The sequence below is a fragment of the Lissotriton vulgaris genome, chromosome 11, assembly GCF_964263255.1.
Source record: "Lissotriton vulgaris chromosome 11, aLisVul1.2, whole genome shotgun sequence".
In the NCBI taxonomy this organism is placed as follows: Eukaryota; Metazoa; Chordata; class Amphibia; order Caudata; family Salamandridae; genus Lissotriton; species Lissotriton vulgaris.
The window spans coordinates 700,272,072-700,297,191 of record NC_141699.1 but is presented as its reverse complement, the minus strand read 5'-3'; the positions used below and the strand labels follow the sequence as shown (position 1 = coordinate 700,297,191).

The window sequence follows — 25,120 nt, the reverse complement described above, 5'->3', positions numbered from 1 at the left end:
CCACTGTCGATTTTGTCCCTCCCCCCTTTGTTTATTTTACTGTACAACATGACTAAAGAACATTGACAAAGACAATACCTCTCATTAGATGAGACCTATTGGCTTTCCCAATACTTGTTTAAAATGAAGTATCTTCATCCCAGGAGGCACGTTATAGACGGATAGAAAGACAGATATTATTGCGTGTAACTAAAATCATTATAACATTTTTCTCATAGGAATAAATAAATTAAAATGGTCTAGAATGTTGAGCATTCTATATTGAACTTTAAAGAATGTTCAACATTTAAACCACATTTTACATACACACACACACATTATATATATATATATATATATATATATTTTTTTTTTAAACTTTTATGTATGATCAAAAACAAAATGTGTAAGACTAGAGAAGATGTGCCACTATGGAAAAATATCGGACAGCTAAGGGAAACTATCATTGGTAAAGCCAATAGGTCTCACCTATGCAAGGGCTATTGGCTATTGCCAATGTGTTTTAGCCATGTTGTACACCAGAATGGCTGCTGTTCAGCATGGCTAAAGCTTAGTGGCTCGGCACAAAGCGGTGAAGGGTGGGGGTGATGAAGAGTGGAGCAGAGTGGCGCGGAGCAGAGTGGCGCGGAGCAGAGTGCACCGGAGCAGAGTGCAGGGGCATACAGTGGAATAGAGTGTTAAAAAGTAGAGTGTCAAAGTGGAGTAGTGTTGTGTCGTGGGGTGGAGGGGAGGGGAGTGAAATGCAGTGGAGTAGAGCAGTGGTTCCCAAACTGTGCGCTGTGGATCCCTGGGGAGCCGTGCACCAAGCACTTTAATGCATTTAATGTTGAAGGGTCTGTTGGCTTCATTTAAACTAATTAGACTTAAATGCACGATGCCAAAGATTTGCAAGTGACATGCCTAAAGCTGTAAACGTAGTGCTTAATTGAAGGCATGTCGGGGGAGATTACTTCCAGTTCAGTTCAGAAAATCTTTATTTCGGTAAAAATTTACCATAAAAGACAATTATATAAAACAGTTCATTTAAATGATTTATACAGTGAATTGTAATATTCATAAAAACATTGCTAGAAAAAAAAAACCCTTATATACTAAAAACAGATCCGTACTCAAGTCTGTGTTTTGAGACATTTCCTTCTGATGGACCAGAGGGCGCCCAAGTACTTGGCCATAGCGAACACAATATGGTCTGACAAATCAGTTTTTAAGACTCTAAATGCGGACAGACATTTCTTGAATCCCAGATTCCTGCATAGGGGGAGAATCCAGTGCCTACGGATCCCATGATAAACTGGACAGAAAAAAAGGATGTGGAGCTCACTTTCTTCAGAATTTCTGCATGCTGGACAGGTGCTACTTGGATCATGACTCCATTTGGTTGTGAGAGTTCTGATGGGGAGAGATCCATGTCTCCACTGGAGATATAATTTTCTCAGTAGGGAGGGATACATTTTATCTAGAGTAGGTTCCATATTGTAAATCACCTTGTGGGACAAAAAGGAAGCTGTCAAGGACCCGAGGTGTTGGTGGTTGAGTATCAGGGAAAGTTTGCTTTCTCGGTATGACCTGGCTAGATCCTTTTTAGAGAGGATATGGCACATGTTCTGTGGGTCAGACCACATAGTTGAGAGACCTAAGGCCTCCAATTCTAATTTAACAGAGTTGAGCCATTTAATTTTTCCGGGACCTGGAGTCGCAAGAACCTCCCGGAGACCTTCCCTGTAACTGGCCAATTCTGGAGTTGTCCATATTCTACGCCAGAAGGCCAGTGGGCGTAGAGCCAGTTCCTCATCAAGCGGGCATAGGCCTAGGTCCATCCTGAGGGGGACAAGGGGGGTGCTCGATGGTAGCCCAACAAGGTTACGAATGAATTTGTTTTCCACCTTCAGCAGCTTTGATGTATTTTCTTGGCCCCAGAGTTCAGATCCATAGATGACAGCCCCCTTGGCCTGGGATTTGTAAATCTGTAATGGGGGGCCGTTCGGCCTGATTGAGGATTTGTTGTTTGCCAAGAGCTTCATTATGCCTCCCGAATGCTGGGTCAATTTCAGTGCAGCTTTCTCCAGGTGAGAACCCCAGGTAAATTTATCATTTAATACGATTCCCAGGTATTCGAATGTTTTTACCCTTTCCAGCTTGATATGTGCGATGCTTGGACTGAAGTGAAATTTCTGTGGGGGGTTGAGGACCATGAATTTCGTCTTGGTGGCGTTGATTTCTAATCCATGGGCCTCACAGAAGTCCACAAAGCCATCAAGGATACGCTGGATGCCTTTTGCCGACTTGGATAAAAGCAGTGTGTCGTCGGCAAACATGATGACTGAGACCCTCTCAGCAGCCAATTTAGGGGCGTCAGAGTTGGATACGCCCGCTAAGTGGGAGATTACCCCGTTGACATAGAGGCAGAACAGGGTTGGTGCAAGCACACAACCCTGCCTTACCCCCCTGCCAACGGGGAACTTCTCAGACAATTCCCCCATCCTGCCGCATCTAACCTGGGCAAAATTATTAGTGTGGAGGCGGATTATCATGTTCAAGAGACCTTTGGGGACCCCCAGTTTATCAAGGACCTCCCACAGCTTGTTCCTCGGGACCAGGTCGAACGCTGCCCTCAGGTCCACAAAAACAGTATAGAGGCTGCCACCCTCCAGCTGTACTGTTTTCCAGTGTATGAGGGCGAGACGAAAGACCTGGTCCACTGTGGAGACCTTCTCCCTGAAGCCTGCTTGAAAAGGGCTAAGGATGTTGGAGTCCCTAATCCACTCATGTAAGCGATTTAACAAGAGCTTGGAAAAGAGTTTCTGGGAAACATCAATTAGGCTTATAGGCCTATAGTTTGCAGGGAGGAGGGGGGACCCCTTTTTGAAAATTGGCACTATTTCTGCCCCTGGCCAGGTGGAAGGGATTGGCAGACCTTTCAAAATGGAATTGAATAATACCCCAAGATAAGGAGCCCAGACTTTAGGTTTGTGCTTGTAAAGATCGCCTGGAAGCCTGTCTAGGCCCGGCGCCTTACCTGCAGGCAGGGAAGAAATTGCCAGGGTGACTTCTTCTATGCTGAAACCATCCATGTCAATTAGACTATTTTTGAATTTGGGGGACTCTCCAGCAAGTTCGCTTCTTCCGCTATCACTGCTGTGTGGATGGTATAGGTTTTTGAAATGTTCCTCCCAAACAGATGGTGCTATACAGGCCTCGACTGCTGCAAGTGGTTCGGCCGAGCAGTGCCTTACAATTTGCCAAAAGGTCCGTGAGTCTTGGCAAGCGAGGGCTGCTGTTATTTTTGTCCAATTCTCCTTGTCCCAGTCTATTTTTGCAGTGTGGAGGGCAGATTTATAGGCTACTCGTCTCTCCCTGATTGTGTTCGGAGCGTCTCGTGTTTTAAGTGATTCCAACAATAGGGTTTTTGCTTCCCTGCAAGAGGCATTGAACCAGGTCGCTCTTCTCTGTTTGGGCTTGCGAGGCCTGGCAACTGGGTTCAGGACCTCTGCAAGATTAGTGCATAGCTCCGAATGGATGTTATCAAGAACAGCCAATTGTGCCTGAGTACCCAAGCTACCCGTGGTTTTGGTCTCGGATTCGCTGGCTGAATGGTTCATGCAGCACTCTATTTTTTCCAGGGCGGGGGCAACTAGTGCATAGAGTCTCTCAATATTATTGTGATTTTCCAGCAATTTAGTCCATTTTATTCTACGCCTATTACTGGATAGTACTAGGTCGGGCTGTGATGGTGCATTAGTGTCTACCTTATCTGATTGCCGGTCAGGGATCTCGAATTTTAATGAGAGCAGATTGTGATCGCTATCGTATCTGGTGATAACTTTAAAATCTTTCACCCTCCTCCAATCCCTGGTGGAAACCATTATATAGTCGATCCGTGACTCGTGGCCCAACCTATTAAAGGTGTTTTTAGGCGGGATGTCACCCTCAGTCCGGCCGTTACACGCCCTCAGAGAGTGACTGAGAGTGAGGGACATTATCTGAATGGCAAGAGGGGAACATGCCTTGGTCACTGGATCTGTCACGGTAGGAATATCCCATAGGTCATCCTCCTCACTAGTTATGCCTTCCATGTAGTCAGGAAGTGGTTCATATTGCTGGTTAAAATCTCCACCTATGATTAAAGGGGAAGAGAACTTATGTGAATCGAGGAACTGTGCTAAATCTTCCACTGGGCCCGATGTTGCAGCAACCCCCACTGGCCTTGAATAGAAGTTAATCAATACAAGCTTCCCTCCACATGGCCAATCAAGGGAGACACACTGGAAGTCACAGGAATTAGTTTCCAGATGTGTGGCCCTACAAGCCAAATGGGACCCAACCCAGGTCGAAAGTCCTCCTGAGGGTCGGCCCTTTCCTCCCCATTTCTTTTCAGTGTTAAAGATAGCGAATCCCTGGCGGCTGAATTGTTCTCTAGCCCATGTCTCTTGTAAGAGACATATATCATAGCCCTCTACTAGGTCTGTCCAGTCAGGGGTGTCTACTTTGTTAGCTAGCCCTGCCACATTCCAGGACAAAATGGAAATTATGCCTTGAGCCTCTGGTGTACTTCTAGTATCTAGTATTACGAGGCGCTCTTGTGCTACAGGTTTTCCACACTTGTTGGGTGGGGGGGCGTCCAATGGGGCATTATTTAAATTGAGGCTGTGTGGAATGGGGGAAATTATGTTCCAACCTCAGGTTGGAATCAATAGTTACGGCCTTGGGTGAGCATGTGACATGCCTACCTGCCCCTACTCTAGGGTCATTTGTCACTATGTGGGCTGGTGTTGATGGAAGAGATTGACCGACCATGTGTGTATTTAGAACACTAGTTGTTGGTGCGATGCCCGTAGACTGAATACGGACGCAGATTGGGGTGGGTGAGGGGGGTACAATGGTTGTTGAGTGTAGAAGTCAGTCCACTTCCTCGAGACATCCGTATCTATTGGAAGTCGGGACCCCGTTCCATCCTCCGAGTGTATCTACCCACCAGTTGCTTTGTGCTCCCCATGTGTGGTTCCTCGCCTGCATCCTATTCCAATTCCCCCCCTGAGCTGGAGGGGCACATGGTGGATAGAAAAAAGTGAGTGGTCTTGCTATTATTGATGCAGTTGAGCTATGGTTGATCCATGAGTAGATGGCGTGAGCAGTGTTAGAATCCTCAAAGGAGATGATCACACAGTCTCCGCAGATGGACTTTTGTGTGGTCCCTACCCAAGGTACCCTCCGTACCATAAGGATTTTGCTCCTTAGGTGGTTGGGTATTGGTTTATTGGCGTCCAACCAGTGGATCACCTTATTCTTTAGAGAGGCAAAGTTTTCCTGCTGGTTGTACGTCAATTCGGTTACCCCAGTCAGAACCACAACATAGGGGCTAACCTCAGGGGGAAGATCCACAAATCCCCTTGATCTTATAAAACTGGTGCTGGCTCTCTGCGATGTTGGAAGATTTATATTCTGGCCATTTTGCCTCGGATTGAGAAGGTCAGTCGGGACAGGTGCTCTTTGGCCGGGAATAGCTAGAGGGGGTGGCGGGAGGGATGCAACCCCCGATTGCATGGTATTTGACATTACCCTACTAGGAGGATTATGGGTTTCTACCTTGGTTCGGGGTTTGGGTGTTGGTTTGACCTTGGGTGTAGCAGTGGGAATAGTAGAAGAAGAGGTTGCAGCAGGCGGAAGTGTGTTAATGGTTCCTGATGACTTGACCTTGGGAGGGGGCCGCGGGTTCACAGCAACTTGACTAGTAGGATCGAAAGGTGCTGCTGGCGGCAAGGGTCCATTTGAGCATGTAAGTTTGGGGTTCTGCATGGTGATGGTTGCCAGATTTAGTATGCTTTTTTCTATTTCCAATAGCTGTGTTTCTATGTTTGTGAATCTCTTTTCTAGTGGGGAAAGTAGTTTTTTTAGTGTTTCCCAGACAATAGTGAGAAATTCAACATCCTTCCCTTTAATGGTACATAGCGGGGTTCCTGCAGTGTCACTTTCTATGATAAGGTCGTTATTGTCTTCGATGACTACTGTATGAAGGGGAGTGTTTTCTGGGCATGTTACCCGAGGAGAAGATTTTGGTAGTGGCAGTATATCAAGGGGAGGTGCCTTTGTTGGTAGCTGCGCCTTCGCTACTTTGGCCTTTTTTCTTGAGTATGCCGAGGTAGGGTTACGCTTCCTTTTGTTGTGTGGGTGCTTTTGTGATTTGGGTAAACTACCACCTTTTTCTTGTGAAACAGGGATGGGTTCGACTTTGGAGGGTAAGCCCTCCTCAGTTCCCTTCTTTAGTTCTACAATCGCACCCAGATGAGAATTTGGAGAGGGAGTGGGGTTTTGTTGAAATTTCCCCTGTGGGGGAGATATACTAACTGCTTGTGTAGCATGGATGACGGCGTTTGTAACAATCAAGGTGGGTGTGGAGCCTGGCGGGCGCTCTGGTGTTTTCGCCCAAGCAATAGGACCAAGAGAGGATTTTTTTGCGGCAGTTAACTCGACTGACAGTCTTCTAGCAGCTTCGAGTTCTAATGAAACCCTGTGTTGCATCTTGGTTATTTCGTTATCGATGGCAGTGTGGGTCCTGGTGATGAAATCGTCCAAGGTACCATTTTTTAGTTTAGATTTGGCTGCTCTGTCTCTAAACTCGCGGGTTGCCATAATGGATTCAAAGTGAAGAGTGTAGTTGAAAAATCAAATGGGGTGGCCCAGCCCAGTCTCTAACGGCCTAAAACGGCCCGCTCTTTGCCCGGTCTTCGCCCCGGGCTCCGACCGCGCGCGTCCCGGAGGAATATGTATTGTTTATATGGGATAGTTCTAGGGGCGAGGCCTCCGGGGGAAGAGGCTCCAGCTGCAAGGTGGTTTCTGGGCCTCGCAGTCCCCCGCTAGGCTGTTCAGGGAAACGCCCTTCCCAAGCACTACTACCTGGGCGCGGTCGCGCTGGGAGCAGATGATCAACCCGCCGAATGCGGTAGCGCTCCCACCAGCCGACTCTGCCTCAGGGAGTGCGCTGCAACCAAGAGTTCAGGAGCTGATCCACAGGTATGGCAAAATCCGAATTGTGAGCGGCACCCGCGCAGCGGGTGTCGCGAAAGGTAATAAGGTGAGGCCAATTAGGTGGGCGAGGCCTCCGGGGGAAGAGGCTCCAGCTGCAAGGTGGTTTCTGGGCCTCGCAGTCCCCCGCTAGGCTGTTCAGGGAAACGCCCTTCCCAAGCACTACTACCTGGGCGCGGTCGCGCTGGGAGCAGATGATCAACCCGCCGAATGCGGTAGCGCTCCCACCAGCCGACTCTGCCTCAGGGAGTGCGCTGCAACCAAGAGTTCAGGAGCTGATCCACAGGTATGGCAAAATCCGAATTGTGAGCGGCACTTCCATATTTCACTGGATCATCACATTCCAACACTCCCAACCTAAGCGGAGGATGCCCGATTTGTTTTGTGAGACTTGTTAATAGTTTTGTTTTTTTCCAAATGCATTTTACACCAATGCAAGCTAGCAGGAAAGTGCAGTTGTACGTCTATTAACACCTTAACCGTGGCAGAAATTCCGCCGTGGTGTAGGCGTTCTAATGAGTGAGCGGGGCTGCGTCGGCAGCAATGGGGAGGGAGCACGGAAGGGGTTAAACACACCAAGTATTATTAAGTATTGACATCTGTACATCAACCATAGGTACTTCCAGTACACATTTTTTTCAGTACACCCACATTTCAAGACAGGCCTGCTCTCTCCTTGAGCACAGGGAAGTAAAACACCATATACGGCATAATGTCAACATTTGGAAGCAAGAGAGTGCAGCGTTTCAAAAAAAAAATCTGAGGAATTTAATTGGCTTGCTTTGATTTGGAGGCAATTTTAGTGAGGAGACAGCAAAAATAAAGTAGTATGCGGTTTAAAAAATCGTGAGCCACCCTGCTGAGACAGGTGTGTTGGCATGTATGACATGGGTAGAAATGGAAGTGCATGCAAATATTCTACAGGTGCAGAAACTCTTTGGCAATGGGGCCTACATTCATAGGGGTGCTACCTAGCACTGTAAGTGGGATAAAAAAGTTTTAGAGGGTACTCTGAAAAAGGCATGGGCAAAGAAGTGTAACTAGGAATATTTTATTAGAGGCGCCACATTAATAATAGGAAACACCCTGCGTATATGATCATAATACCTTCAATTCTTTTCAGGGAGAAAAATGCAAGTACTTCCGAAGCCAGGCTTACACCCCCACCCCACCACACCCTCCCAAAAAGTAACAGGGAGGAGCAACGGGCAATGGCCAATGGGTCAAGGGAGCCATGGGTTGAAAAAGTTTGGGAACCACTGGAGTAGAGTGTTGTGGAGTGACCTAGAAGGTCAAAGTTGAGTGCCGTAGGTTAGATTAGAGTGTCAGACAGGAGGGGTGTATTGTGGAGGGGTGTAGAGCTGAGGGGTATGGAGTAGTGTAGAGTGAAGTGCTGTGTAGTGGAGTGGCTTAGTGTAGGGTGAAGTGTCAGAAAGTGGAGCAGAGTGCAGTAAAGTTGCATGGATAGTCAAAATGGAGTGGAGTGTCTCAAAGTGGAATTGAGTGGCCTAGTGTGAAATAGCATAGAGTGGCATGGAGTGTTGTGTGGTTACTGTTGTAGCGTAGAGGGGTATAGAGTGGAGCAGAGTGCTGTAGAGTAGAGTGGCGCAGTCTGGAGTATGCTTGGTGTGGTGGCGCACTACCATTACATTTTCAATCGGAATGACAATTACATTTGCACATACAGTTTCACTGATAAAACTATACAGCGCACATGGGATAATGTGTGGAAATGGCATAACCTAGTGAACTGGTTTGTTATGATCGTATTAAAGCATTTGTTTCCACCACACTTTCGATTTACAAATAAATTTGCTTCATTTGTGCTTTTGTAATTCTGATGGAAATTCTGAAATATTGGAACGGTTCATTTACATTTTGAGTGCTAGCGAGAGAGAAAATCCCAGTACCGGACAAGATTGTCACATACATTTTTTCACTTTGAAGTCCGAGAAATAAAACTCAACACCAAGCTCCCCTGGAAGACGGAGCCTGACATTTGACCTATGTTTTTGAATGCTCAGCAAATGTGACAAGATAAGAACAAGATTTAAAGGCCTGTTTGCAAAAAGTGAGGGCTGATGGAAGATTACAAGGAGAGATGGTGAACAAGGTTTTCTCCACTGGAGGGATGAAGAAATGCTGGACAACCTAATACAAATAAAGCCAGCAAACAGAAAGCCAGAAAATGTGAGTTACAAACCATAATGCCAGTGGTAAGTAATGGGAGGAACACATTCCTAGGGAAGCTTTCAGAATATCTGCAAGGTGCCTGGTAGGTTTCAAGTTAAAACAAGCATTTACAATGCAATGGTCTCGGCATTATTAAAGGTAGAGCTATTGGCATTGCTCATGACATTTTTTTTTAAAATCATACATAAATGGCATTGTCATTTACTTTGCTAATAGCTTAATTGTTAAATAAATGTCATTGTCATTTACAATGCCAATAGCATAATCGCTCGCAAATGCATGACCTATTGCATTAACACCCACACAGAGCCACACACACAAAGCCACCCACACAGCACAACTGCAATGGGTGGCTCTGTGGTTCTCCAAGCGCAACCTATTGGACACGACAACATACTCACCACCCTCACCTCATCAAGCTCTTCTCACATTATTCCACCCATGTACCAGGCAGAGAGCTCCAGCGCAATTACTGCTTAATGTAGCATACAGATGCTATAGCAGAAGCGTGTTGATTACACAAGATACAAAACCATATGCCCCTGCACTACCATTGCTGGGTATATCCAGAGGACCGACGACTATCATGAACCATAAACTGAGACACTTGAAGGAGTCCGGGATTCATGACACAGGTGATTTATACCATGAAGGCAGTCTTATGTTGTTTGCCTCCCTAGCAGAGAGTAATGGACTTCAGCCAGGACATTCCTCATACACCACACTATAATATCAGCATTGAACTAACATTGGGGTGACAGGTCAAGAGAGCCCCCAACACACTTAACTATTCAATACTTGCATGTGATGGGGCAGGGATGTCACCTAATTAGGTGGTTCACCGCCTCCCTTAGTCATCACACAGCGATAGCGCTACTTCCCTCACGTATGAGTTGGGAGAGAGACCTTCAGCGTCCCTTTTCGGATTCTGAATGGCAAAGTGCTGGGTCAGAAACAGACACAGAATAGCAAAGGCTGACACTGGACCATAAAAGGACACAGATTGGCAAAGGCTTGAAACTGGCGTCAGAGAAACAGACACAGAATAGCAAAGGCTGACACTGGGCAGTAAAACCAGACACAGATGACCTTGCCCCTATGCGGCCAGTGAGCGCCTAGTGACGCATGGGGGGCAAGTTCAGCATGTGGGCAGGGCACGTGCATTGGTCTCTTTCTGCAGCCTGAGTCAATATCCACCAGTGGCTGTTCCGTAGATATCAATGGTACAGGGTGGTGTGAGAAGTTGGCCTGATGTATGATGTCCACAATTCTGTGGGCACCCTGTATCAGTCCAAACAATCCCTTATGGTGGTGGTTGTAAAGTCAACCTTATAGACAAGCTATCCTAGGGGTAGCATGGACTAAGCAGTCTTAGGCTAAACTCAAGAGGGCATGTGAAGCCAGCTGTTATACCATATGCAATCTTGTATTATCAAATGAAAGAACACCACACCAGTTATATATTATAAAAATATATGTATTTATTACTAGAATAATCCTCTGTACTCTTTATGAGTGCTGAGGCACAAGCGTTTAAACAAAAGCACAGTTAAACATTCAAAAGTTGCACAATCTTGGATAAGCCTGGTGGCCACTCAAACCATATACTAAAATAGTGGTATAAGTACCACCTCTCGAACAATGGTAAGGCCTAGGGCGTTGTGAATCGCTGGGACTACTCGGGACTAGCAGTGAAGAAGTCGGGAGAGGCCCGCGGGACACGGGTGCAGTGCCTAAAGCACACGTATGCACCAATGCAAAGTCAATGGCGCGTAAAAGTTAAAAAGAGTTACTGTTTTGGAAGTCTTCCGACTGGAATAAAATTACCCCACTCTAAACTAGGACACTAGAGGTGTAAACCAGTACAGGAGCACCGGTGATAGTTTGTTACTTCACCCACAGGAAGCGGGTGCATAGGTGCCAAAGTGTGTCGGGTTTCGTCGTGGAGATCTATGGAGCCTGGAGATGAAGATGCTGCAGGCGGCCAGGAGAGAAGAGTCCGGTTGGATCCAAGGGTGGATCGAAGATGTAGAGTACCTGAAAGCAGAGGGGACAGAGTCTGGGTCACTAGCCAGTGACCAGGATGCAACCAGGAAGGAACCAAGCGATGTCGGGCGCAATCAGGTGGTTGTCGTGAAGCTTGACTCCGCTGCCACGTGGACTCTGGGGCATCGACGATGACCAGGAGTGGAGCACGATCTGTCCCGCGAAGGCTCTCGCTGTCGGCGGTGTCGGCTTCCGGATCGGAGTTAACAGCCCTTGGCAAATGCAACCCACGCAGGATTGGAAGATCGCTTCTTACTCGGACCAGCAAGGTCAGAGCGGTGGCTCCTTTTCAGGGGAGCGAGGGCTAGTATGGAGCAACCAGACTAGTAGTGTAAATTTAAAGGTTCGTCGGTTCTGGGGCCACTAGCCAACAGGCAAGCGACCGGACCAACGAGTCGAGCAGAAAAATGCAAAATTGCCCCACGCAGCACTCTATGAGTGTGGAGGGGAGATCTTCGGTGCACAAGCTGCTCGGGGCTGGGGCTTCTCAACCCCCAATGTGCAGCTTCGAGGGTGCCTCAGGAGATGCACGGTCAGCACTTCGCAGTCGTTCCAAGATGGCTGGCTCCACGCTTCACGTTGCCTCCACGGGTCTCAGATTCGCTGGGACTGTGGATCGGGCTTTTAGAAGTCAGGGAAGCTGGGTCTTGTCGATCTCTGTCGCTTGAGTTCCGGCGGGAACTGCAACAAAGCAAACCGCTGGGCGGTGGATGGTGCCTGTTTGCACAGGGTGTTCACTCCTTGACCACAAGGGAGATTCTTCAGTCTTCCAAGTTGAGGGGGATGTCGAAGGGTCCAGAGTTATGTATCAAAGTTTCTGTCAGGATAATCTAATGCTCCTGGGCACAGCTCGTACCTTTTTCCAAATTAAGGGGTTGGATTACCTGCTTGGTCCCTCCTATGGGTGGAACCCAGGAAGGGGGTGGTTACACCCCTTTCCCTTTGTACAGTTTCGCGCCAGAGCTGGGACTGGAGTGTCCCAGCACCGGTTTGAACTGGACATATGCATGGGAAGCCTTGTGCTCCCCAGGCAGTGTCTAGTTTCATTCAACCCTCCCTGCTACAATCCACTATCTCCTGTCTGGTGTGGTGTAACACCTCCCTGTGACAGGATATCTATTGTCCAGGCCTCCCCTGCCGGAGTTTCGGTCAGCAGCAGGAGGCCAGACTCGTGTCTGTGGCAGCAGCATCCATTTTGTGATGCTGGAGCTTTGTTAGATTTAACCGTGTTTAAGCAAAATAACATATCTTCTCCCTCTAGAAGGGTGGAATGCTACCCCCGTCGCCAGGACTGGCGAGGGGGTAGTATTGCAAAGCGTATGACACCTTACACGACATGTTTTGATAAAGCCAAACCAAAGTTAGCAAGTAATTGCGTGGATTATAATGCACTTAAGAGTATATGGTATGGCAATATCCCGGACCAGCTAAGGGAGTTGGTCCTGACAGCTGCAGACAGGCTCAGCTCATGCTAGAGCACCATCTCATATAAAACCAAGCACTCTGCCTCCAGGATTGTTAAGGCCTGCCATAGGAGTGACTTGTAGGTATATATGTGTCCAGATATAGGTTTAGATATAGGTATACTATATCTAAGCAAGGGGTGATTACACGACCTTGCCCCAGCTGAGTGATCAGCCAGTTGTGTCAGTTTAGATAGCCAGCCAGGGGTGGCAAAAGATATGCTGCAGCCCCTGGTAGGCCTTGGATGCACCTATGCCCTGGGTACCTATAGTACGCTGTACAGGGGCTGATAAGGTGACCCAATGTCCAATTGGGTATGTACCTAGGGTACATGGAGTCCATTTTAAAGAGAGCAGATAGCCTGGGGCCCTGATTAGCAGGGTCCCAGGCCAACTAAGTAAAAAACCAGCTAAACACTAGGCAAAAAATCTGGGGTAACCATAGTCTGGTATCCACCTTCCTACAGGGGGCCTTTCACAAGCCTTCTGAGGGACCAGTTGTGCCTGCAGATTCTGCACTCTGTGCATGGATTCCACATGCACGTGCCCTCCAGTCCACAGCAGACCTGGTCTTGGCCTGGGAACGCAGTCGCAGTGCCACCCCTCTCCCCTCCCCACCCCACCCCACCAGTGAGCCCCTAAGACCCGAGCATGGTTACCCACACTGCACTTGTGGCCTGACAAACATTTTTCAGACAGTGCCTGTTTCCTCCAGGCTCGTGTCAGGCATTTCAGTCACCAGATCTTCCAGACTGTATTCCTTCTTTCCGGGTCACGAGCACCCACAGATGATGGTACTGCCCCCAGCCTGAGCTCTGGGGTCTGCAGCTGGAGGTGTAGGAAGAGTGCACTGGATGGAAGGGCGAGAAGCTGGCACTGACTCTGGAGTGGGGCAAGCTCCTGCGGGTTGGCAGAGGGCACATGTAGCTGTCCTGGGCAATATGATGAGCTGGCATTGGTCCGCAGAGGGAAGAGCTGGCATTTGTGGGCACTGAGGCAAACGGTCACAGTGAGCAGTGCACGGATCTGGCACTGCTGGGCACTTAACACTCACAGATAATATCTGAAGTTCTTCCCAAGGGCAGTGTGGGGAGCTGGCCTCGGAGGAGGGTGAATCTCTGGTGGGAGGGCCCGGCACCCTGTAAGGTATTTCAGGGCCCCCTGACCTCAGTCTTGCACGCTTCACAAGCGCCGGCTACACACCTACATTTCATAGAAGCGGCTAGATGACGTCCAGTTCGTGAAGGGCGCTTTAGCAGGGAGTGCCAGGAAGAAGCTAGAGGAAAGTACTCGCGGGCACACGCTGCTCCTACGCATGGACTCCCCTAGTGAAACTCATGGAGTTCTTACAGCGCCTCGAAGGCACACCGCTGCATAAAAGCGCTCTCTTCCTGGCGATGAGACGTTAAGAGGCCGCCGAGCACAAGCGTGAGTGCTTCGGAGACCAGCACTTTTGGGGAGTTTCTTGGCAGGTGCTGCAGACGCAGCCCACTGGGATGCCCTCCAGCCTTCGAGCCTTTTTAGGCCTGAGCGGAGGGGGCCGGCCTCTTTCCCTCCCCCGCACAAAAGCCTCCCTCCGGGCCCGCCAGTGTGCACAGCAGGGCCGCGCAGTGTTCGGGCCGGCTCCAATCTGCGGGCGGACTTGGGCTGAGGCGGACGGCGGCTCTGCGGGACGGACCCCCCGGGACTTTCACTTTTATTACAATTACTGATTCTCATTGGCTGACCCCAGCGGGTGACAAGGTAGGTCCGATTCCGTTCGGTCTTAACTGGTTTATTTAATGGTGGCATCGAAGATCTGAAGGAGGCACTTTCGTGGTAATAATGCATGGCACATCTGCAACCAGTGCGTATGGGGGAACTGCGACAGCAGGATAGCGCCTAGAAGCCACTTGGATATGTGTCTCCTAAAAATACTTATCAAACCATCAGACAGCAAAGCCATAACGTCACAACGTAGAGGGAAGTGTTCACATGCCCTATCACAACAGATAACTAATGATAAACGTAATGTTACGTGTGTGATGTAACACAGTGCCACACAATGTAAGATAAACAAAAACTTCAACTGATAACATAATACATGGAGCCTCCAACACAACGCAACAAATTAAAAGACAATTTAACATAGTAAACAAGGGATAGTTACCTCATGTCCTCGGTAGACGCTGCTCTCCTGGTTTTACCGAGCAGCAAAATGGCGGCCGCAAAGCTCCGAAAATTTCGGAATCGGGGGCGTGTTTTTTGCGTTCTAAGTGACGGATGACGTCACAGGTCGAAAGAAAGCAAAAAACATGCCCCCCGAATCCGAAAGAGACAGGGCTTGAACGGAGTGACGCCCCTCTCCTCCAATGGCTGGCCTCCGTTTAGGAAGCCAGCCAATGGAGGAGAGAGGCGGGTTCAATCCCCCATACCTAAAAACATTAAATCTCTCACCGAAGACTGCGCGAGCGCAGCCTTACGGTCCTCGACCTAAAAAGGGCTCAGATAGGGCTCAGATACGGTTAAGCAGAAACAACATGACACAAAACTTTTTTCAAGTTGGAAGAAAGCATTATGTTTTAGGTGACAGACAGTGGTTAAAATATATTAAAAAAAAGTATAGGAAGTGTAACTTGAGGGCTAAAATGGGATGTGCAGTCACAGGGTAGGCACAATATGTTCGAGGGCCGGTCAGACGCCTTTGTAAGCCAATTATCCTGTAACAATTTTGTTGGTCTATCACCTATAGGCAATTACTTATAAAATATTTGCTACACACTCGATAACACTACGCATTTTATCGCAGTTACTGTATGCGGGATCGCTGGTCACAACTTTTAACTCTGTGAATGATCGCACAGGAAGAATGAAAATGAGAGGCACAGTTCACAGAGGTTTCATCAAAATAAGCAATTGGAGGAGCTTGACAGGCAGCAATAGGCCTGAAGGGTAACTTAAAGGGTCAAAGAAAATCATCATCACAAAAGAGGCTTTCATTACCTAGGACACAAGTGTCTGCAACTGGCTGCAATGATAAAAATATTGAATTATATGGCTGCAAAAGATCAAACCCTTGAGAAACACATACGAAAGCAGATTTGATTTGTGCGATTTTAGACAATTCCTTTTGACATTTGCACTCTTGCTAAAGAACTGTGCATCTGAAGAAAAAGGAAAGGTGGACTCTGTACATTCAGGCTGCATGTGAAGTCGTGAAAAGTGAACCAAGCTGCCCTCCATCTGTTCTTTCCTTTGTGTCAGACTGCCAGATTGCTTTTTTTCCAGATGGGAGCATACCTGGGTCTTGCAAGTCCAGTATTCACCAACTGGGCTCTACTACTCCTCCAAGCACTACAAGATCAAATGCATGGGATAGTGTAGGAAGCTGGCTCTGTATATACTATAACAAAGTATGGTATAGTGTGCAGAGAGTCCAGTAGAACCCCAAAAGGTAGGCAGATGTACAAGTAGATAGCATCTTACTCTCCATTTGTGCTAGTGTGGGCGAGCAGTAAGGCTTTATCAGAGAGTAGTGTTAAGCATTTATTGTACACAATTAGGCAAGAAATTATGTCACACATTCAAAGACTGAACTCAGACCAATTTGTTTGTATAAAAATATTATTTGGTTGTATTTGATTTTCTAGAACCAAGCCAAGCCTGGTACAAGTAAGTATAATTGTACTTTGAAAGAATGCAGTTAAATACAGTTTGAATGCAGTTGAATGCAATTGGATTGGTTACAAGTAAGTTGTTTGTTTATAAAACAATTGGAATTAATTTTCAGATTACTTTTAGGTTACTTTTTCTACTCAGTGTGATATGCCTATATATATCACACTGGGACATTTCCTACAGACAAGGTAAGTAAATCAGTTTTTTAACCTTTGCAGTTTCTTAGGGTTTCATACAAACCAAATCCATACAACAATTTTCACAAGAAAGCAGTCAAGGCAGTCCTATAGGAGAAAACAAGGTTGTTGAATTAACGGTAAGTATTTGGGTTTGGGAGTTGGTTTTCTGGGGTTAGAACCAGAGTTCCCCCAGGGTCAACGATGCACTCTCAAAGCAACATCATTAGCACTAGGGCGGCCGGGTGCAGAGTGCTGAGGCCCAGTGTTATCCAATGGGGGATGGGGGCCTCCGGTTGGTGACTGCTCATGAGCAGGCCACAAGGTTTTGGGAGCAAAGCTCCTAGACGTAAGCTCACGGCAAAGGGGGATCCGGTTTAGCCCACAAGGTGTACCCACAGCGGCACAGGGCGGCAGGGTGCAGGGTGCAGGGTGCTGTTTCGGCGTTGGGTGCCCTGTTTTCAATGGGGATTCTCCGGTTGCAAAAAACACTTCAGGCTCGAGGACGAAGATCTTCTGGCGGTGACCACTGGTTGGAGAGGTAAGTTGGGATATCTTAGGATGCCAGGACACCGTCGGTTGGACCACAAAAAGGTTGCGAGACGTCGGGTGCAGGGATATCTTTTTTCGTCTGGTTTTTCTTACCGGTTGCGGGAATCCTCCAGAAAGGGGCTGCAGGCGTCGGTTGAAGACTCGAGGTAGGTCAGGGATCACCAGATCCAAGGTCAGGATCGCCGGGGAGTCATCCTCATGGTGTTGGGCCACTCGAACTCTGACCGGGTGCAGAGTGGTGCAGACAGGCGGATTTGACTGGAGCCAGAGTCTGGGGATGAGCAAATCCGGTGCTCACAGGAGACAGTCTGGTTTAGGAAAGTAGGGTAGTCACTCTGGGTTATTAGGGTCTGCTGGCTGCAGGACACACCGGGATTCCGCTGTAGCAGATCGAGGTCGGGACAGGTCGGTAGGGCTGGGCCAAGTCAGTTGGTGTCCTCCTCTTCTTTTTCAGCATGGATCTTCAGTACTTATTCTTGTTTCTACTTGTCTTAGGAAGCAAGGTTCAGGGTTACCCCTAAATACTAAATTTAGGGGTGTTACAGGTAGGTACAGTTCGGGACCAATGGGTCCCTTCTTTGAAGTGGTTACATCCCCTATTATGCCACTCTCCAGTGGGAGGGGGGGGGGGCAAAAGCATCACTCTGGTTGGCTGGGTCCCTCATCTGCAAGATGGCGGGGACAGAGTTGTGCTTCACCTTGCCTACCCCACCTGAGTGGTGGGGTTGTCAAAGGAGGGCACAGCTCTCCTAAATTGGCTTTCTAGCCAATTCTCCTTCTCAAAGTGGAGGTCAGAACCAGTGGGAGCAGTTGCTGGGAGCAGCAAATAGATGGGGTAGCTCACTAAAGGCTGCACGCCTTTGAAGCTTTCCCTTCATGGACCCTGCCAATCCTGGGTAGGAGGCTTGGCACCTAGACCCAGGATGTGCTTTGTTTCAGGGCCCAGAGAGCGGCAGGCTCTTGACCTAGGGGTCCAGAAACATGTCTGGTGGTGGCAGCTGGTGAGCAGCCACTCAGCCAGGACACTAGAGTTGGGCAATTTTTCAAGGGGCATCTCTAAGATAACCTCTGAGTGAATTTTACATTAAACCCCACACAGGCATCAGTGTGGGTTTAATGTACTGAGACGTTTGATACCAAACTACTCAGTCGTCATTATGGAGCTGTGGAGTTCATAATGACAAACTCTTAGACCATATAATCTTTATGGCATTACTGCACTTACAATGTCTAAGAATGGACTTTAACACTATAGGGGTACAAGGCTCCTGCACCTGTACCCTCACTACTGGTATAGTACACCCAGCTAGAGGGGTGGCTTGCCTATGCCAGGGCAGTAGGTATGGCACACAGGGATGTGTGCCATGTTGACTCTTCACTTTGCTATGCACCAAAAGAGTGAGAGAGTGAGAGAGAGTGAGAGAGAGTGAGAGAGAGAGAGAGAGAGAGAGAGAGAGAGAGAGAGAGAGAGAGAGAGAGAGAGAGTGAGAGAGAGTGAGAGTGAGAGAGTGAGAGAGTGAGAGAGAGTGAAAGTGAGAGAGAGTGAGAGAGAGTGAAAGTGAGAGAGAGTGAGAGTGAGAGTGAGAGAGAGAGAGAATGCATGCATGCTTGAATGTATGCATGTACAGGGCCTCTAAGGGTGGCAAAATAAGTGCTGCAGCCCTTAGAGGTATTCCCTGGTCACAGAGACCTTGGTACTTATGTAAGAAACCTTTTACAAGGGACTTGCATGTGACCAGAGAGTTGCCAATTGGGTTTGGCAACAGTACAGTTTAGGGAAAGAACATAGGCCCTGGGTACCTGGTTCGCAGGAACACAGGGCACACTCACTCAAAGTACATCAACATTAAGCAAAAAGAGGAGGCAACCATGCAAAAAATAGCATTTTCGTACAGATAGAACCAGTAAAAGGAGATTCTTAAATATTAAATTAGAACAAGTAATTCCAACAAAAGGACGTTGTGGAAAAAAGGGAATGCACTGGTAAGTGGGAGGGTCACCATGAGGCTCCAGAGCAGGGTATCATTAAACTTGATTACTGTCAGTGTATTGTACAGCGCCTGTTGCAGGTATTCTGCTTAGAAATGGAACTATGCCAGGGACCACAGAACGTCAGTATGTAGGAACTGAATCGTCATATCACACCAATACCTATGGGCTCAAATCCAGACTAACTCATAGTGACTTACTGGCTCTCCTACATTTTCCAGAGAAACAAGTAAATTGGCACCCTAGAACACAACACACTAGACCATCTCAGGGATCACGATAGCAGGCATCACCTTTCGTTCTTTCACTCATTGAAAACAAACACAAAGAACAATTACAATATTTATTGAAACTATAATGCTCTATTTTGTAATAACTGCACGGCAATTAAAAGACATAAAGGTAAAAATGTGATCATAATCAAGAGATTGTACATAATAAAAAGTCCTGCATATTGAAAGACAGATCTGCCTCTGTATACCCTCACTGCACTGTGGAAACAGTTTCATATTATAGATCTCTGTGATTAGTGGGGGGCCTCATACCAGGCATACATAGGTAGCGATTCTACATCTCAGGCAGCTGAGCTTTTTCTCATCACCTTTGCTCTGCGAGAAAGTGCGCTTTCTGTTCTCAGAACAACATATCCCAGTTTATATGATAAGAATTGCATGTTCAAAACAGCAGCTCGATTTTGCTATTTTGTCTAAGTGTTAGTGTCTGGCCACAGAGAAAACAGAAAGGGTGTTTTTAGATCTTGTATAAAATGTTATGACCAAATCCCAGCAGAAGACATAAATACCCCAAAAATTGCAGCCTATATGAAAAATAAATGCGTAGCACAAAACAAGTGTTGTTTTATAACATTTGCAAAGCAAATGCTGGCTATTACTTGTAGTTAGGCCAACATAAGGGAGAAAACACAGTGGGCCCCTAGAAAATACACGAAACGCCAACATGTCAACTTTTGGCCACTTTAGAGGGTCTCAAATCACGCATAGAGGGAAAGAACAAAGAAAATAATGAAAACAGATGTGGGATGGTTCATAGGCAAGAAGAGTGTGCACAGATTGGCATACCAGCTCACAGTGAGACAAGCAGGTGGTGCAAGCAGGTGAAGAATACCAGGTAGCTAGTAAAAGTACTACAGGAAAGAAGAGGTAGAGGTAGAAAACATGTTTGGATTGAGTGGAAGGGAAATAAAGATTCATGTCTTTGATTAAAGTGATCTACATAGTGATACATTTCAACTAGGTCTTCCTCGCTCTTCCGCTGTGCATTACTCCTTCAGATATTATTAATGTACATATTTTATTGTGGGTGTCAAACACTTTTTTCTCTGCATGCTCCTCACACCTATCTCTGGGTCATCATTCTGTCCTGTCTAAGATTTCTCACTCGTTTTTCTTACATTGTACCTTCAGTCTCTTAGACCCTTATTGCAATAACATGGTGTGTTAATGTATTTCTGGCTAATCGATACTAGAGTTAAATCATAGTATGTTCATTTATGAGGAAATAAACATTGACATGCAGCATAAAACCAACAGGGCTTGAAACCCAAATGAACTAGGAAGTCCCCTTCAATTCAGGTGTTAAAATCTAGGTTACGGCGTAAACATTATCAGCGCCATCTTGTCCCTTTTCCAGGCTCCTACGTGTGCGTAAGCAGCAGCCATTTTGAGTATCATGGCCTCTCTGCCTACTGCCGATCGCCAGCGCGTCTCTCTCTGACCTCACAAGCATCCACCGCGCACTAACAGCCCCCGCTCTCACATGCTTGGGCCATCAACCACCCCTTCAGCACGACCCTGCCTCAGAGCCACATCCCGTACCCGGCTAACACCTCCCTCCATCCCTTTCATGATCGCACATCCTTTGATAAACCCCCTTCCTCTGTGCCCAAATGTCCGATCCGATCCCAGGCCATCACCTAGTCCTACGGATGCAGTTTATTGCCCCCTACTGTAAGAAGTCGCCCCTCTTCAAAGGAGCTACAATTGATCAAAGCTCCCACCCCATGAGATCCGATCAGCCGCACACATTCCGTGAACCGGCGGAATGTCCAGCTGCGCGACAGTCATCACCTACTGAGATCGGGGTGGGGACTTCTACTGTAGATATGTGTGGGAACGGGCCTGAAGCGGGGATCCCGAGGATGTCTTTCCGTACATCAAAGTATTACCAAGAATGTGTTTCATGCAATAAAGTCATAAACCTGTGTATAAGAGGCCAGGCCTCAGAGATGTGGTTAGAGCATCTCGAGACGATACCTTGTTGTCTGATCTGATGTGTTCTGCTCCGACGGAATAAAACTCTGTTTCCTGCCTTCCAGTCTCCAGCGCCTGCCTCTTCGTTTGATAATTATTGAGTGGTATGAGAGGCGATTAACGCCGAGCAATACTTAAAAGTTATCGATTGAATCTGCCCCCCTTTTACAATTGGCGTCCCAAGCGTGGGGACCATCAGCGACACGTGGATCCAGTGGGAGAGGTCCTGACGACAGAGTGAACGACTGCAACGATCGGGAAGATCTCCTGCCTGATAGACCCTCGTCTGGCAGCCGATCAACCGAACTTCACCGGTTCCGAGCAGACCTCTCTCGCCTAATCTACGGTCCTGACTGGGAACCATCAGGAGTGCCGCAGCAATAACGGAGAATAGAGGACGATCGGGCGCTGGAAGCGGAAGACGAGAAACTGTCCATGCGGTCCGGGTAAGGTCGTGTAACACGACGAATTTCGAAACGATCGTTTGATTGTCTGAAAATACTAGTATTGCTCATTGGTTGCTTTTTGAGATATTCTCTGCCTGCAAACGGGGAAGAATAGAAATATTCTCTCTCCCTTTGCAGATAGTGAAGGGTAGGTAACGTGGACCTTTGTCCACCCTTTGTAATCTGTCGTGCCTATTTTTCTCCCCACTGATTGATTGTCCGAACATTGATTGTTTGAAGTTGGTTCTTTTTGAGACATTCTCGGTTTGCAAATAACGAAGAATAGAAATATTCTGTCTAGTCTTTGCAAGTAGTGAAGGATAGGTAGTGCGGACCTTTGTCCACCCTTTGTAATCTGTCATGCCTATCTTCTCCCTACTGATTGGTAGTTGGTTCAGCCCGGACCACTTATTAGAGGTGAACCATCCAGCTCCACTGGAAGGCACCCCTAATAAGGACATGTTCACTAAATACGGATTAGTCGCCGTAGCCTATAGCAAGCTATGGCATAAATATACTAAGAAGGATCAGAGAAGTCAGTGGCCACTGATAGGATCCTTTGATGACAATAAAATAGAGGTACTAGAAACAGCTCTTCGTAACAATAAGACAACGCCCACTATGCTTGATAGTCTCTGCATGTGGCGCAAAGAAGCAGCGCAATGGAAAAAGAGAGATGAAGTAAGAGCAGAGAAAGATCTACGAAAGGCAGCTCACCTTGCAGCCAAAAAGTTAGAGGAAGAGATAAAGGAGAGAGAGGAAGATAAACAGAAACAAGAGTCCGAAACATCGTGCCAGTGTCACGTTAGAACACCCTCTACGCTCTACCCTGAGTTACCTGCAAAACAACGAGCGAACGATGATTTATTACTAGGTCCCCCAATCATCTATATGCCCCCTCCATATGCTCCCTCCCAACCTCCAGTACAGCACCCGCAAACCCCAAATGAGAATGAGAATGGTACTAGGACCTCGGTCCTCACGGACTCTGCGCCGGCCGAGCCCCTTGTTCCGAATACAGCACTAGCAGTATCATTAGATGACCTTGAGACCAGAAAGAAAGATACCACAAGAATGAACCGGTTGAGCAAAGATGAACGAGCAGGGATCGATAAGATAGTGAAAACCCTGGTGGAACGGAAGGAGAGCGAAGAATACGTAACGGATATGTACAATTCATATGCAGATAGCCACAGACGACATTTTGTTGTGCGATTTTGTTAGCACACCCTCAATGCCTTTGAAGTCAGATACCAAGATAAAGGTCCTGAGAGCCTAACGACTCTATATAGGAAAGGCGACATTGGAGACGGAGGCGAGTGTGATGTGACGGACCTCTTTACGCGTACGCTTGAAGTTTTACGCCACCTCACTGAACAGAGGCTAGAAACTAAGACTACAACTCCTGTAGCGACTGAACCCCGAACAGAAAAAACTGACACAATGATGCCTATAAAGGAAGCCGCTCCCTATTGGGTTCCCCCACGAGGACAGGGAACACATGATGACATTAATCACCAAGATGCGAGAGGAAGGGTAGTTTATAACTGGGTCTACCAACCATGGGATCGACAAGACATCCTGACTTTCCGAAAAACCTTACCCGATTTACGAAAGAACCCCACTGCCTTTTATACTGAACTAGGTACAGCCTGGGGTTCGACGATTATGACCCTAGCGGACATCGATTTGTTTTTCGGGCTATGTCTGCCAGCTGATGTGTGGAAGCAAATCCGGAAAGTCGACCACCTTGAGCTGTTCGGACATACCTAGTCACAACTCGATGGCATAGATAGACAACGAGAGCCCGGACAGAAAACCTTAAAAGCAATTTTAGACCTCCCAGACAAGATCGTCCAGAAACTGAAAACCCTGATTCCAGAAAAGAAGGTGGACTGGTCAATAGTAACGGCCTGCCGCCAGAAACCCCAGGAAGACGTGTCCGAATACTTCTCCCGGTTCGAGACGGGGTTTTCCGATTACAGTGGCCAGGACATAACCACTGCAACCGGACATCATCTATTTGTCCAGAATTATGTCAAAGGTCTGTTGCAATAAGTCTCACAGAAACTACAGACTAGTGAGAGTAGTTGGGCGGCCTCCAAACCTGCGGCTATCCTTCAGATGGCCCAGTACTATGAGCATCAAAAGAACGAGAACGATAGGGCGTCTGAGAAAAAGAAAAAGGACCTGAAGGAAAGGGTGATGATCGCACAGTTGCAAGGGGTGACTATAGGAAAGGAACCGTACAAAGGAAATTACCAATCAAATGCTCCTAGAAATCCACCCCCTAAAGATCGTACATCCGCACCCTACGCTGGACGTAAAGACATAGATGAGAACCAGTGAGCGTTTTGTAAAGGGTTTGGTCATTGCAAGTCCCAGTGTCCAGTCCTGCTAGAAATGAACAAAAATAGGGAATCAAGAGACGTAGCGGGCGGGCCAAGAAATAGAGGACAGGGACGAGGGTACACGAACGACACCAACAACGACAGGCCAGGCAGACCGAACACATTTGACCGTCCCCGACAGAACCAGTACCAACAGTCTGACTGCGAAAACACCCATGACTTTGCATAGGACTGCCAAGGGCAAGGGAGGGATCCAGTCGAGCTCTATGTTGACCAGCAAGGTCCTTACGTCACCGCTAAGGTCCTGGGTACGAAGTCTCCATTTTTGGTAGACACTGGAGCGACACGAAGTGCGTTATCTAAACGACTGATTCCAAGGGCACCCTTGTCTGGCTCACACGTAACATCAATAGGTTTTGATGGAACGCCCTCCATTAATCCCTTGTCCACACCGATCTCCTTTGACTTGGAAAATAACACCACTGACACAACGTTTTTGCTCTCCTCCAACACCCCCGACGCCATTATGGGACTTGACTTATTGAAACATTTCCGAGCTACCATAGATGTTCACAGGACGGAGTTCGAGTCATCCTGTACGACAACCCGACTCTGCTCAGACGTTGTCCCACACGACGCATGTTTTCCATCACTGATGCTGACCTGTCCCTACTCAACGCACTACCTTTGTACCTATGGGCCAAAACTGACTCTGACGTAGGACGCATGATGATTGACCCTGTGCATATAACTGTTCGACAGGACGCAGTACTCCCAAAACTTCCACAGTATCGGATATCGCCCGAGGGCGAGAAGGCATTGGTAAAGATCATCCAGTCCCTTGTAGATGCAGGAGTGGTAGATGAAGTAGTTAGCAACAGCCCTATCCTACCCATTGTAAAGAAGCAGGGTGAGCGAAATGAGAAAGCGTACCGTTTCATCATTGACCTACGAGAG

At 47.5% G+C, this 25,120-nt stretch overlaps 1 protein-coding gene across 1 annotated transcript in view; it reads right to left on the bottom strand.

Moving 5' to 3' along the window:
- The window catches only part of LOC147683344 (erlin-2-B-like), a 332,794-nt gene that overhangs the window by 169,265 nt on the left and 138,409 nt on the right, over positions 1-25,120 (bottom strand). The gene's annotated exons all lie outside the window — the stretch shown is intronic.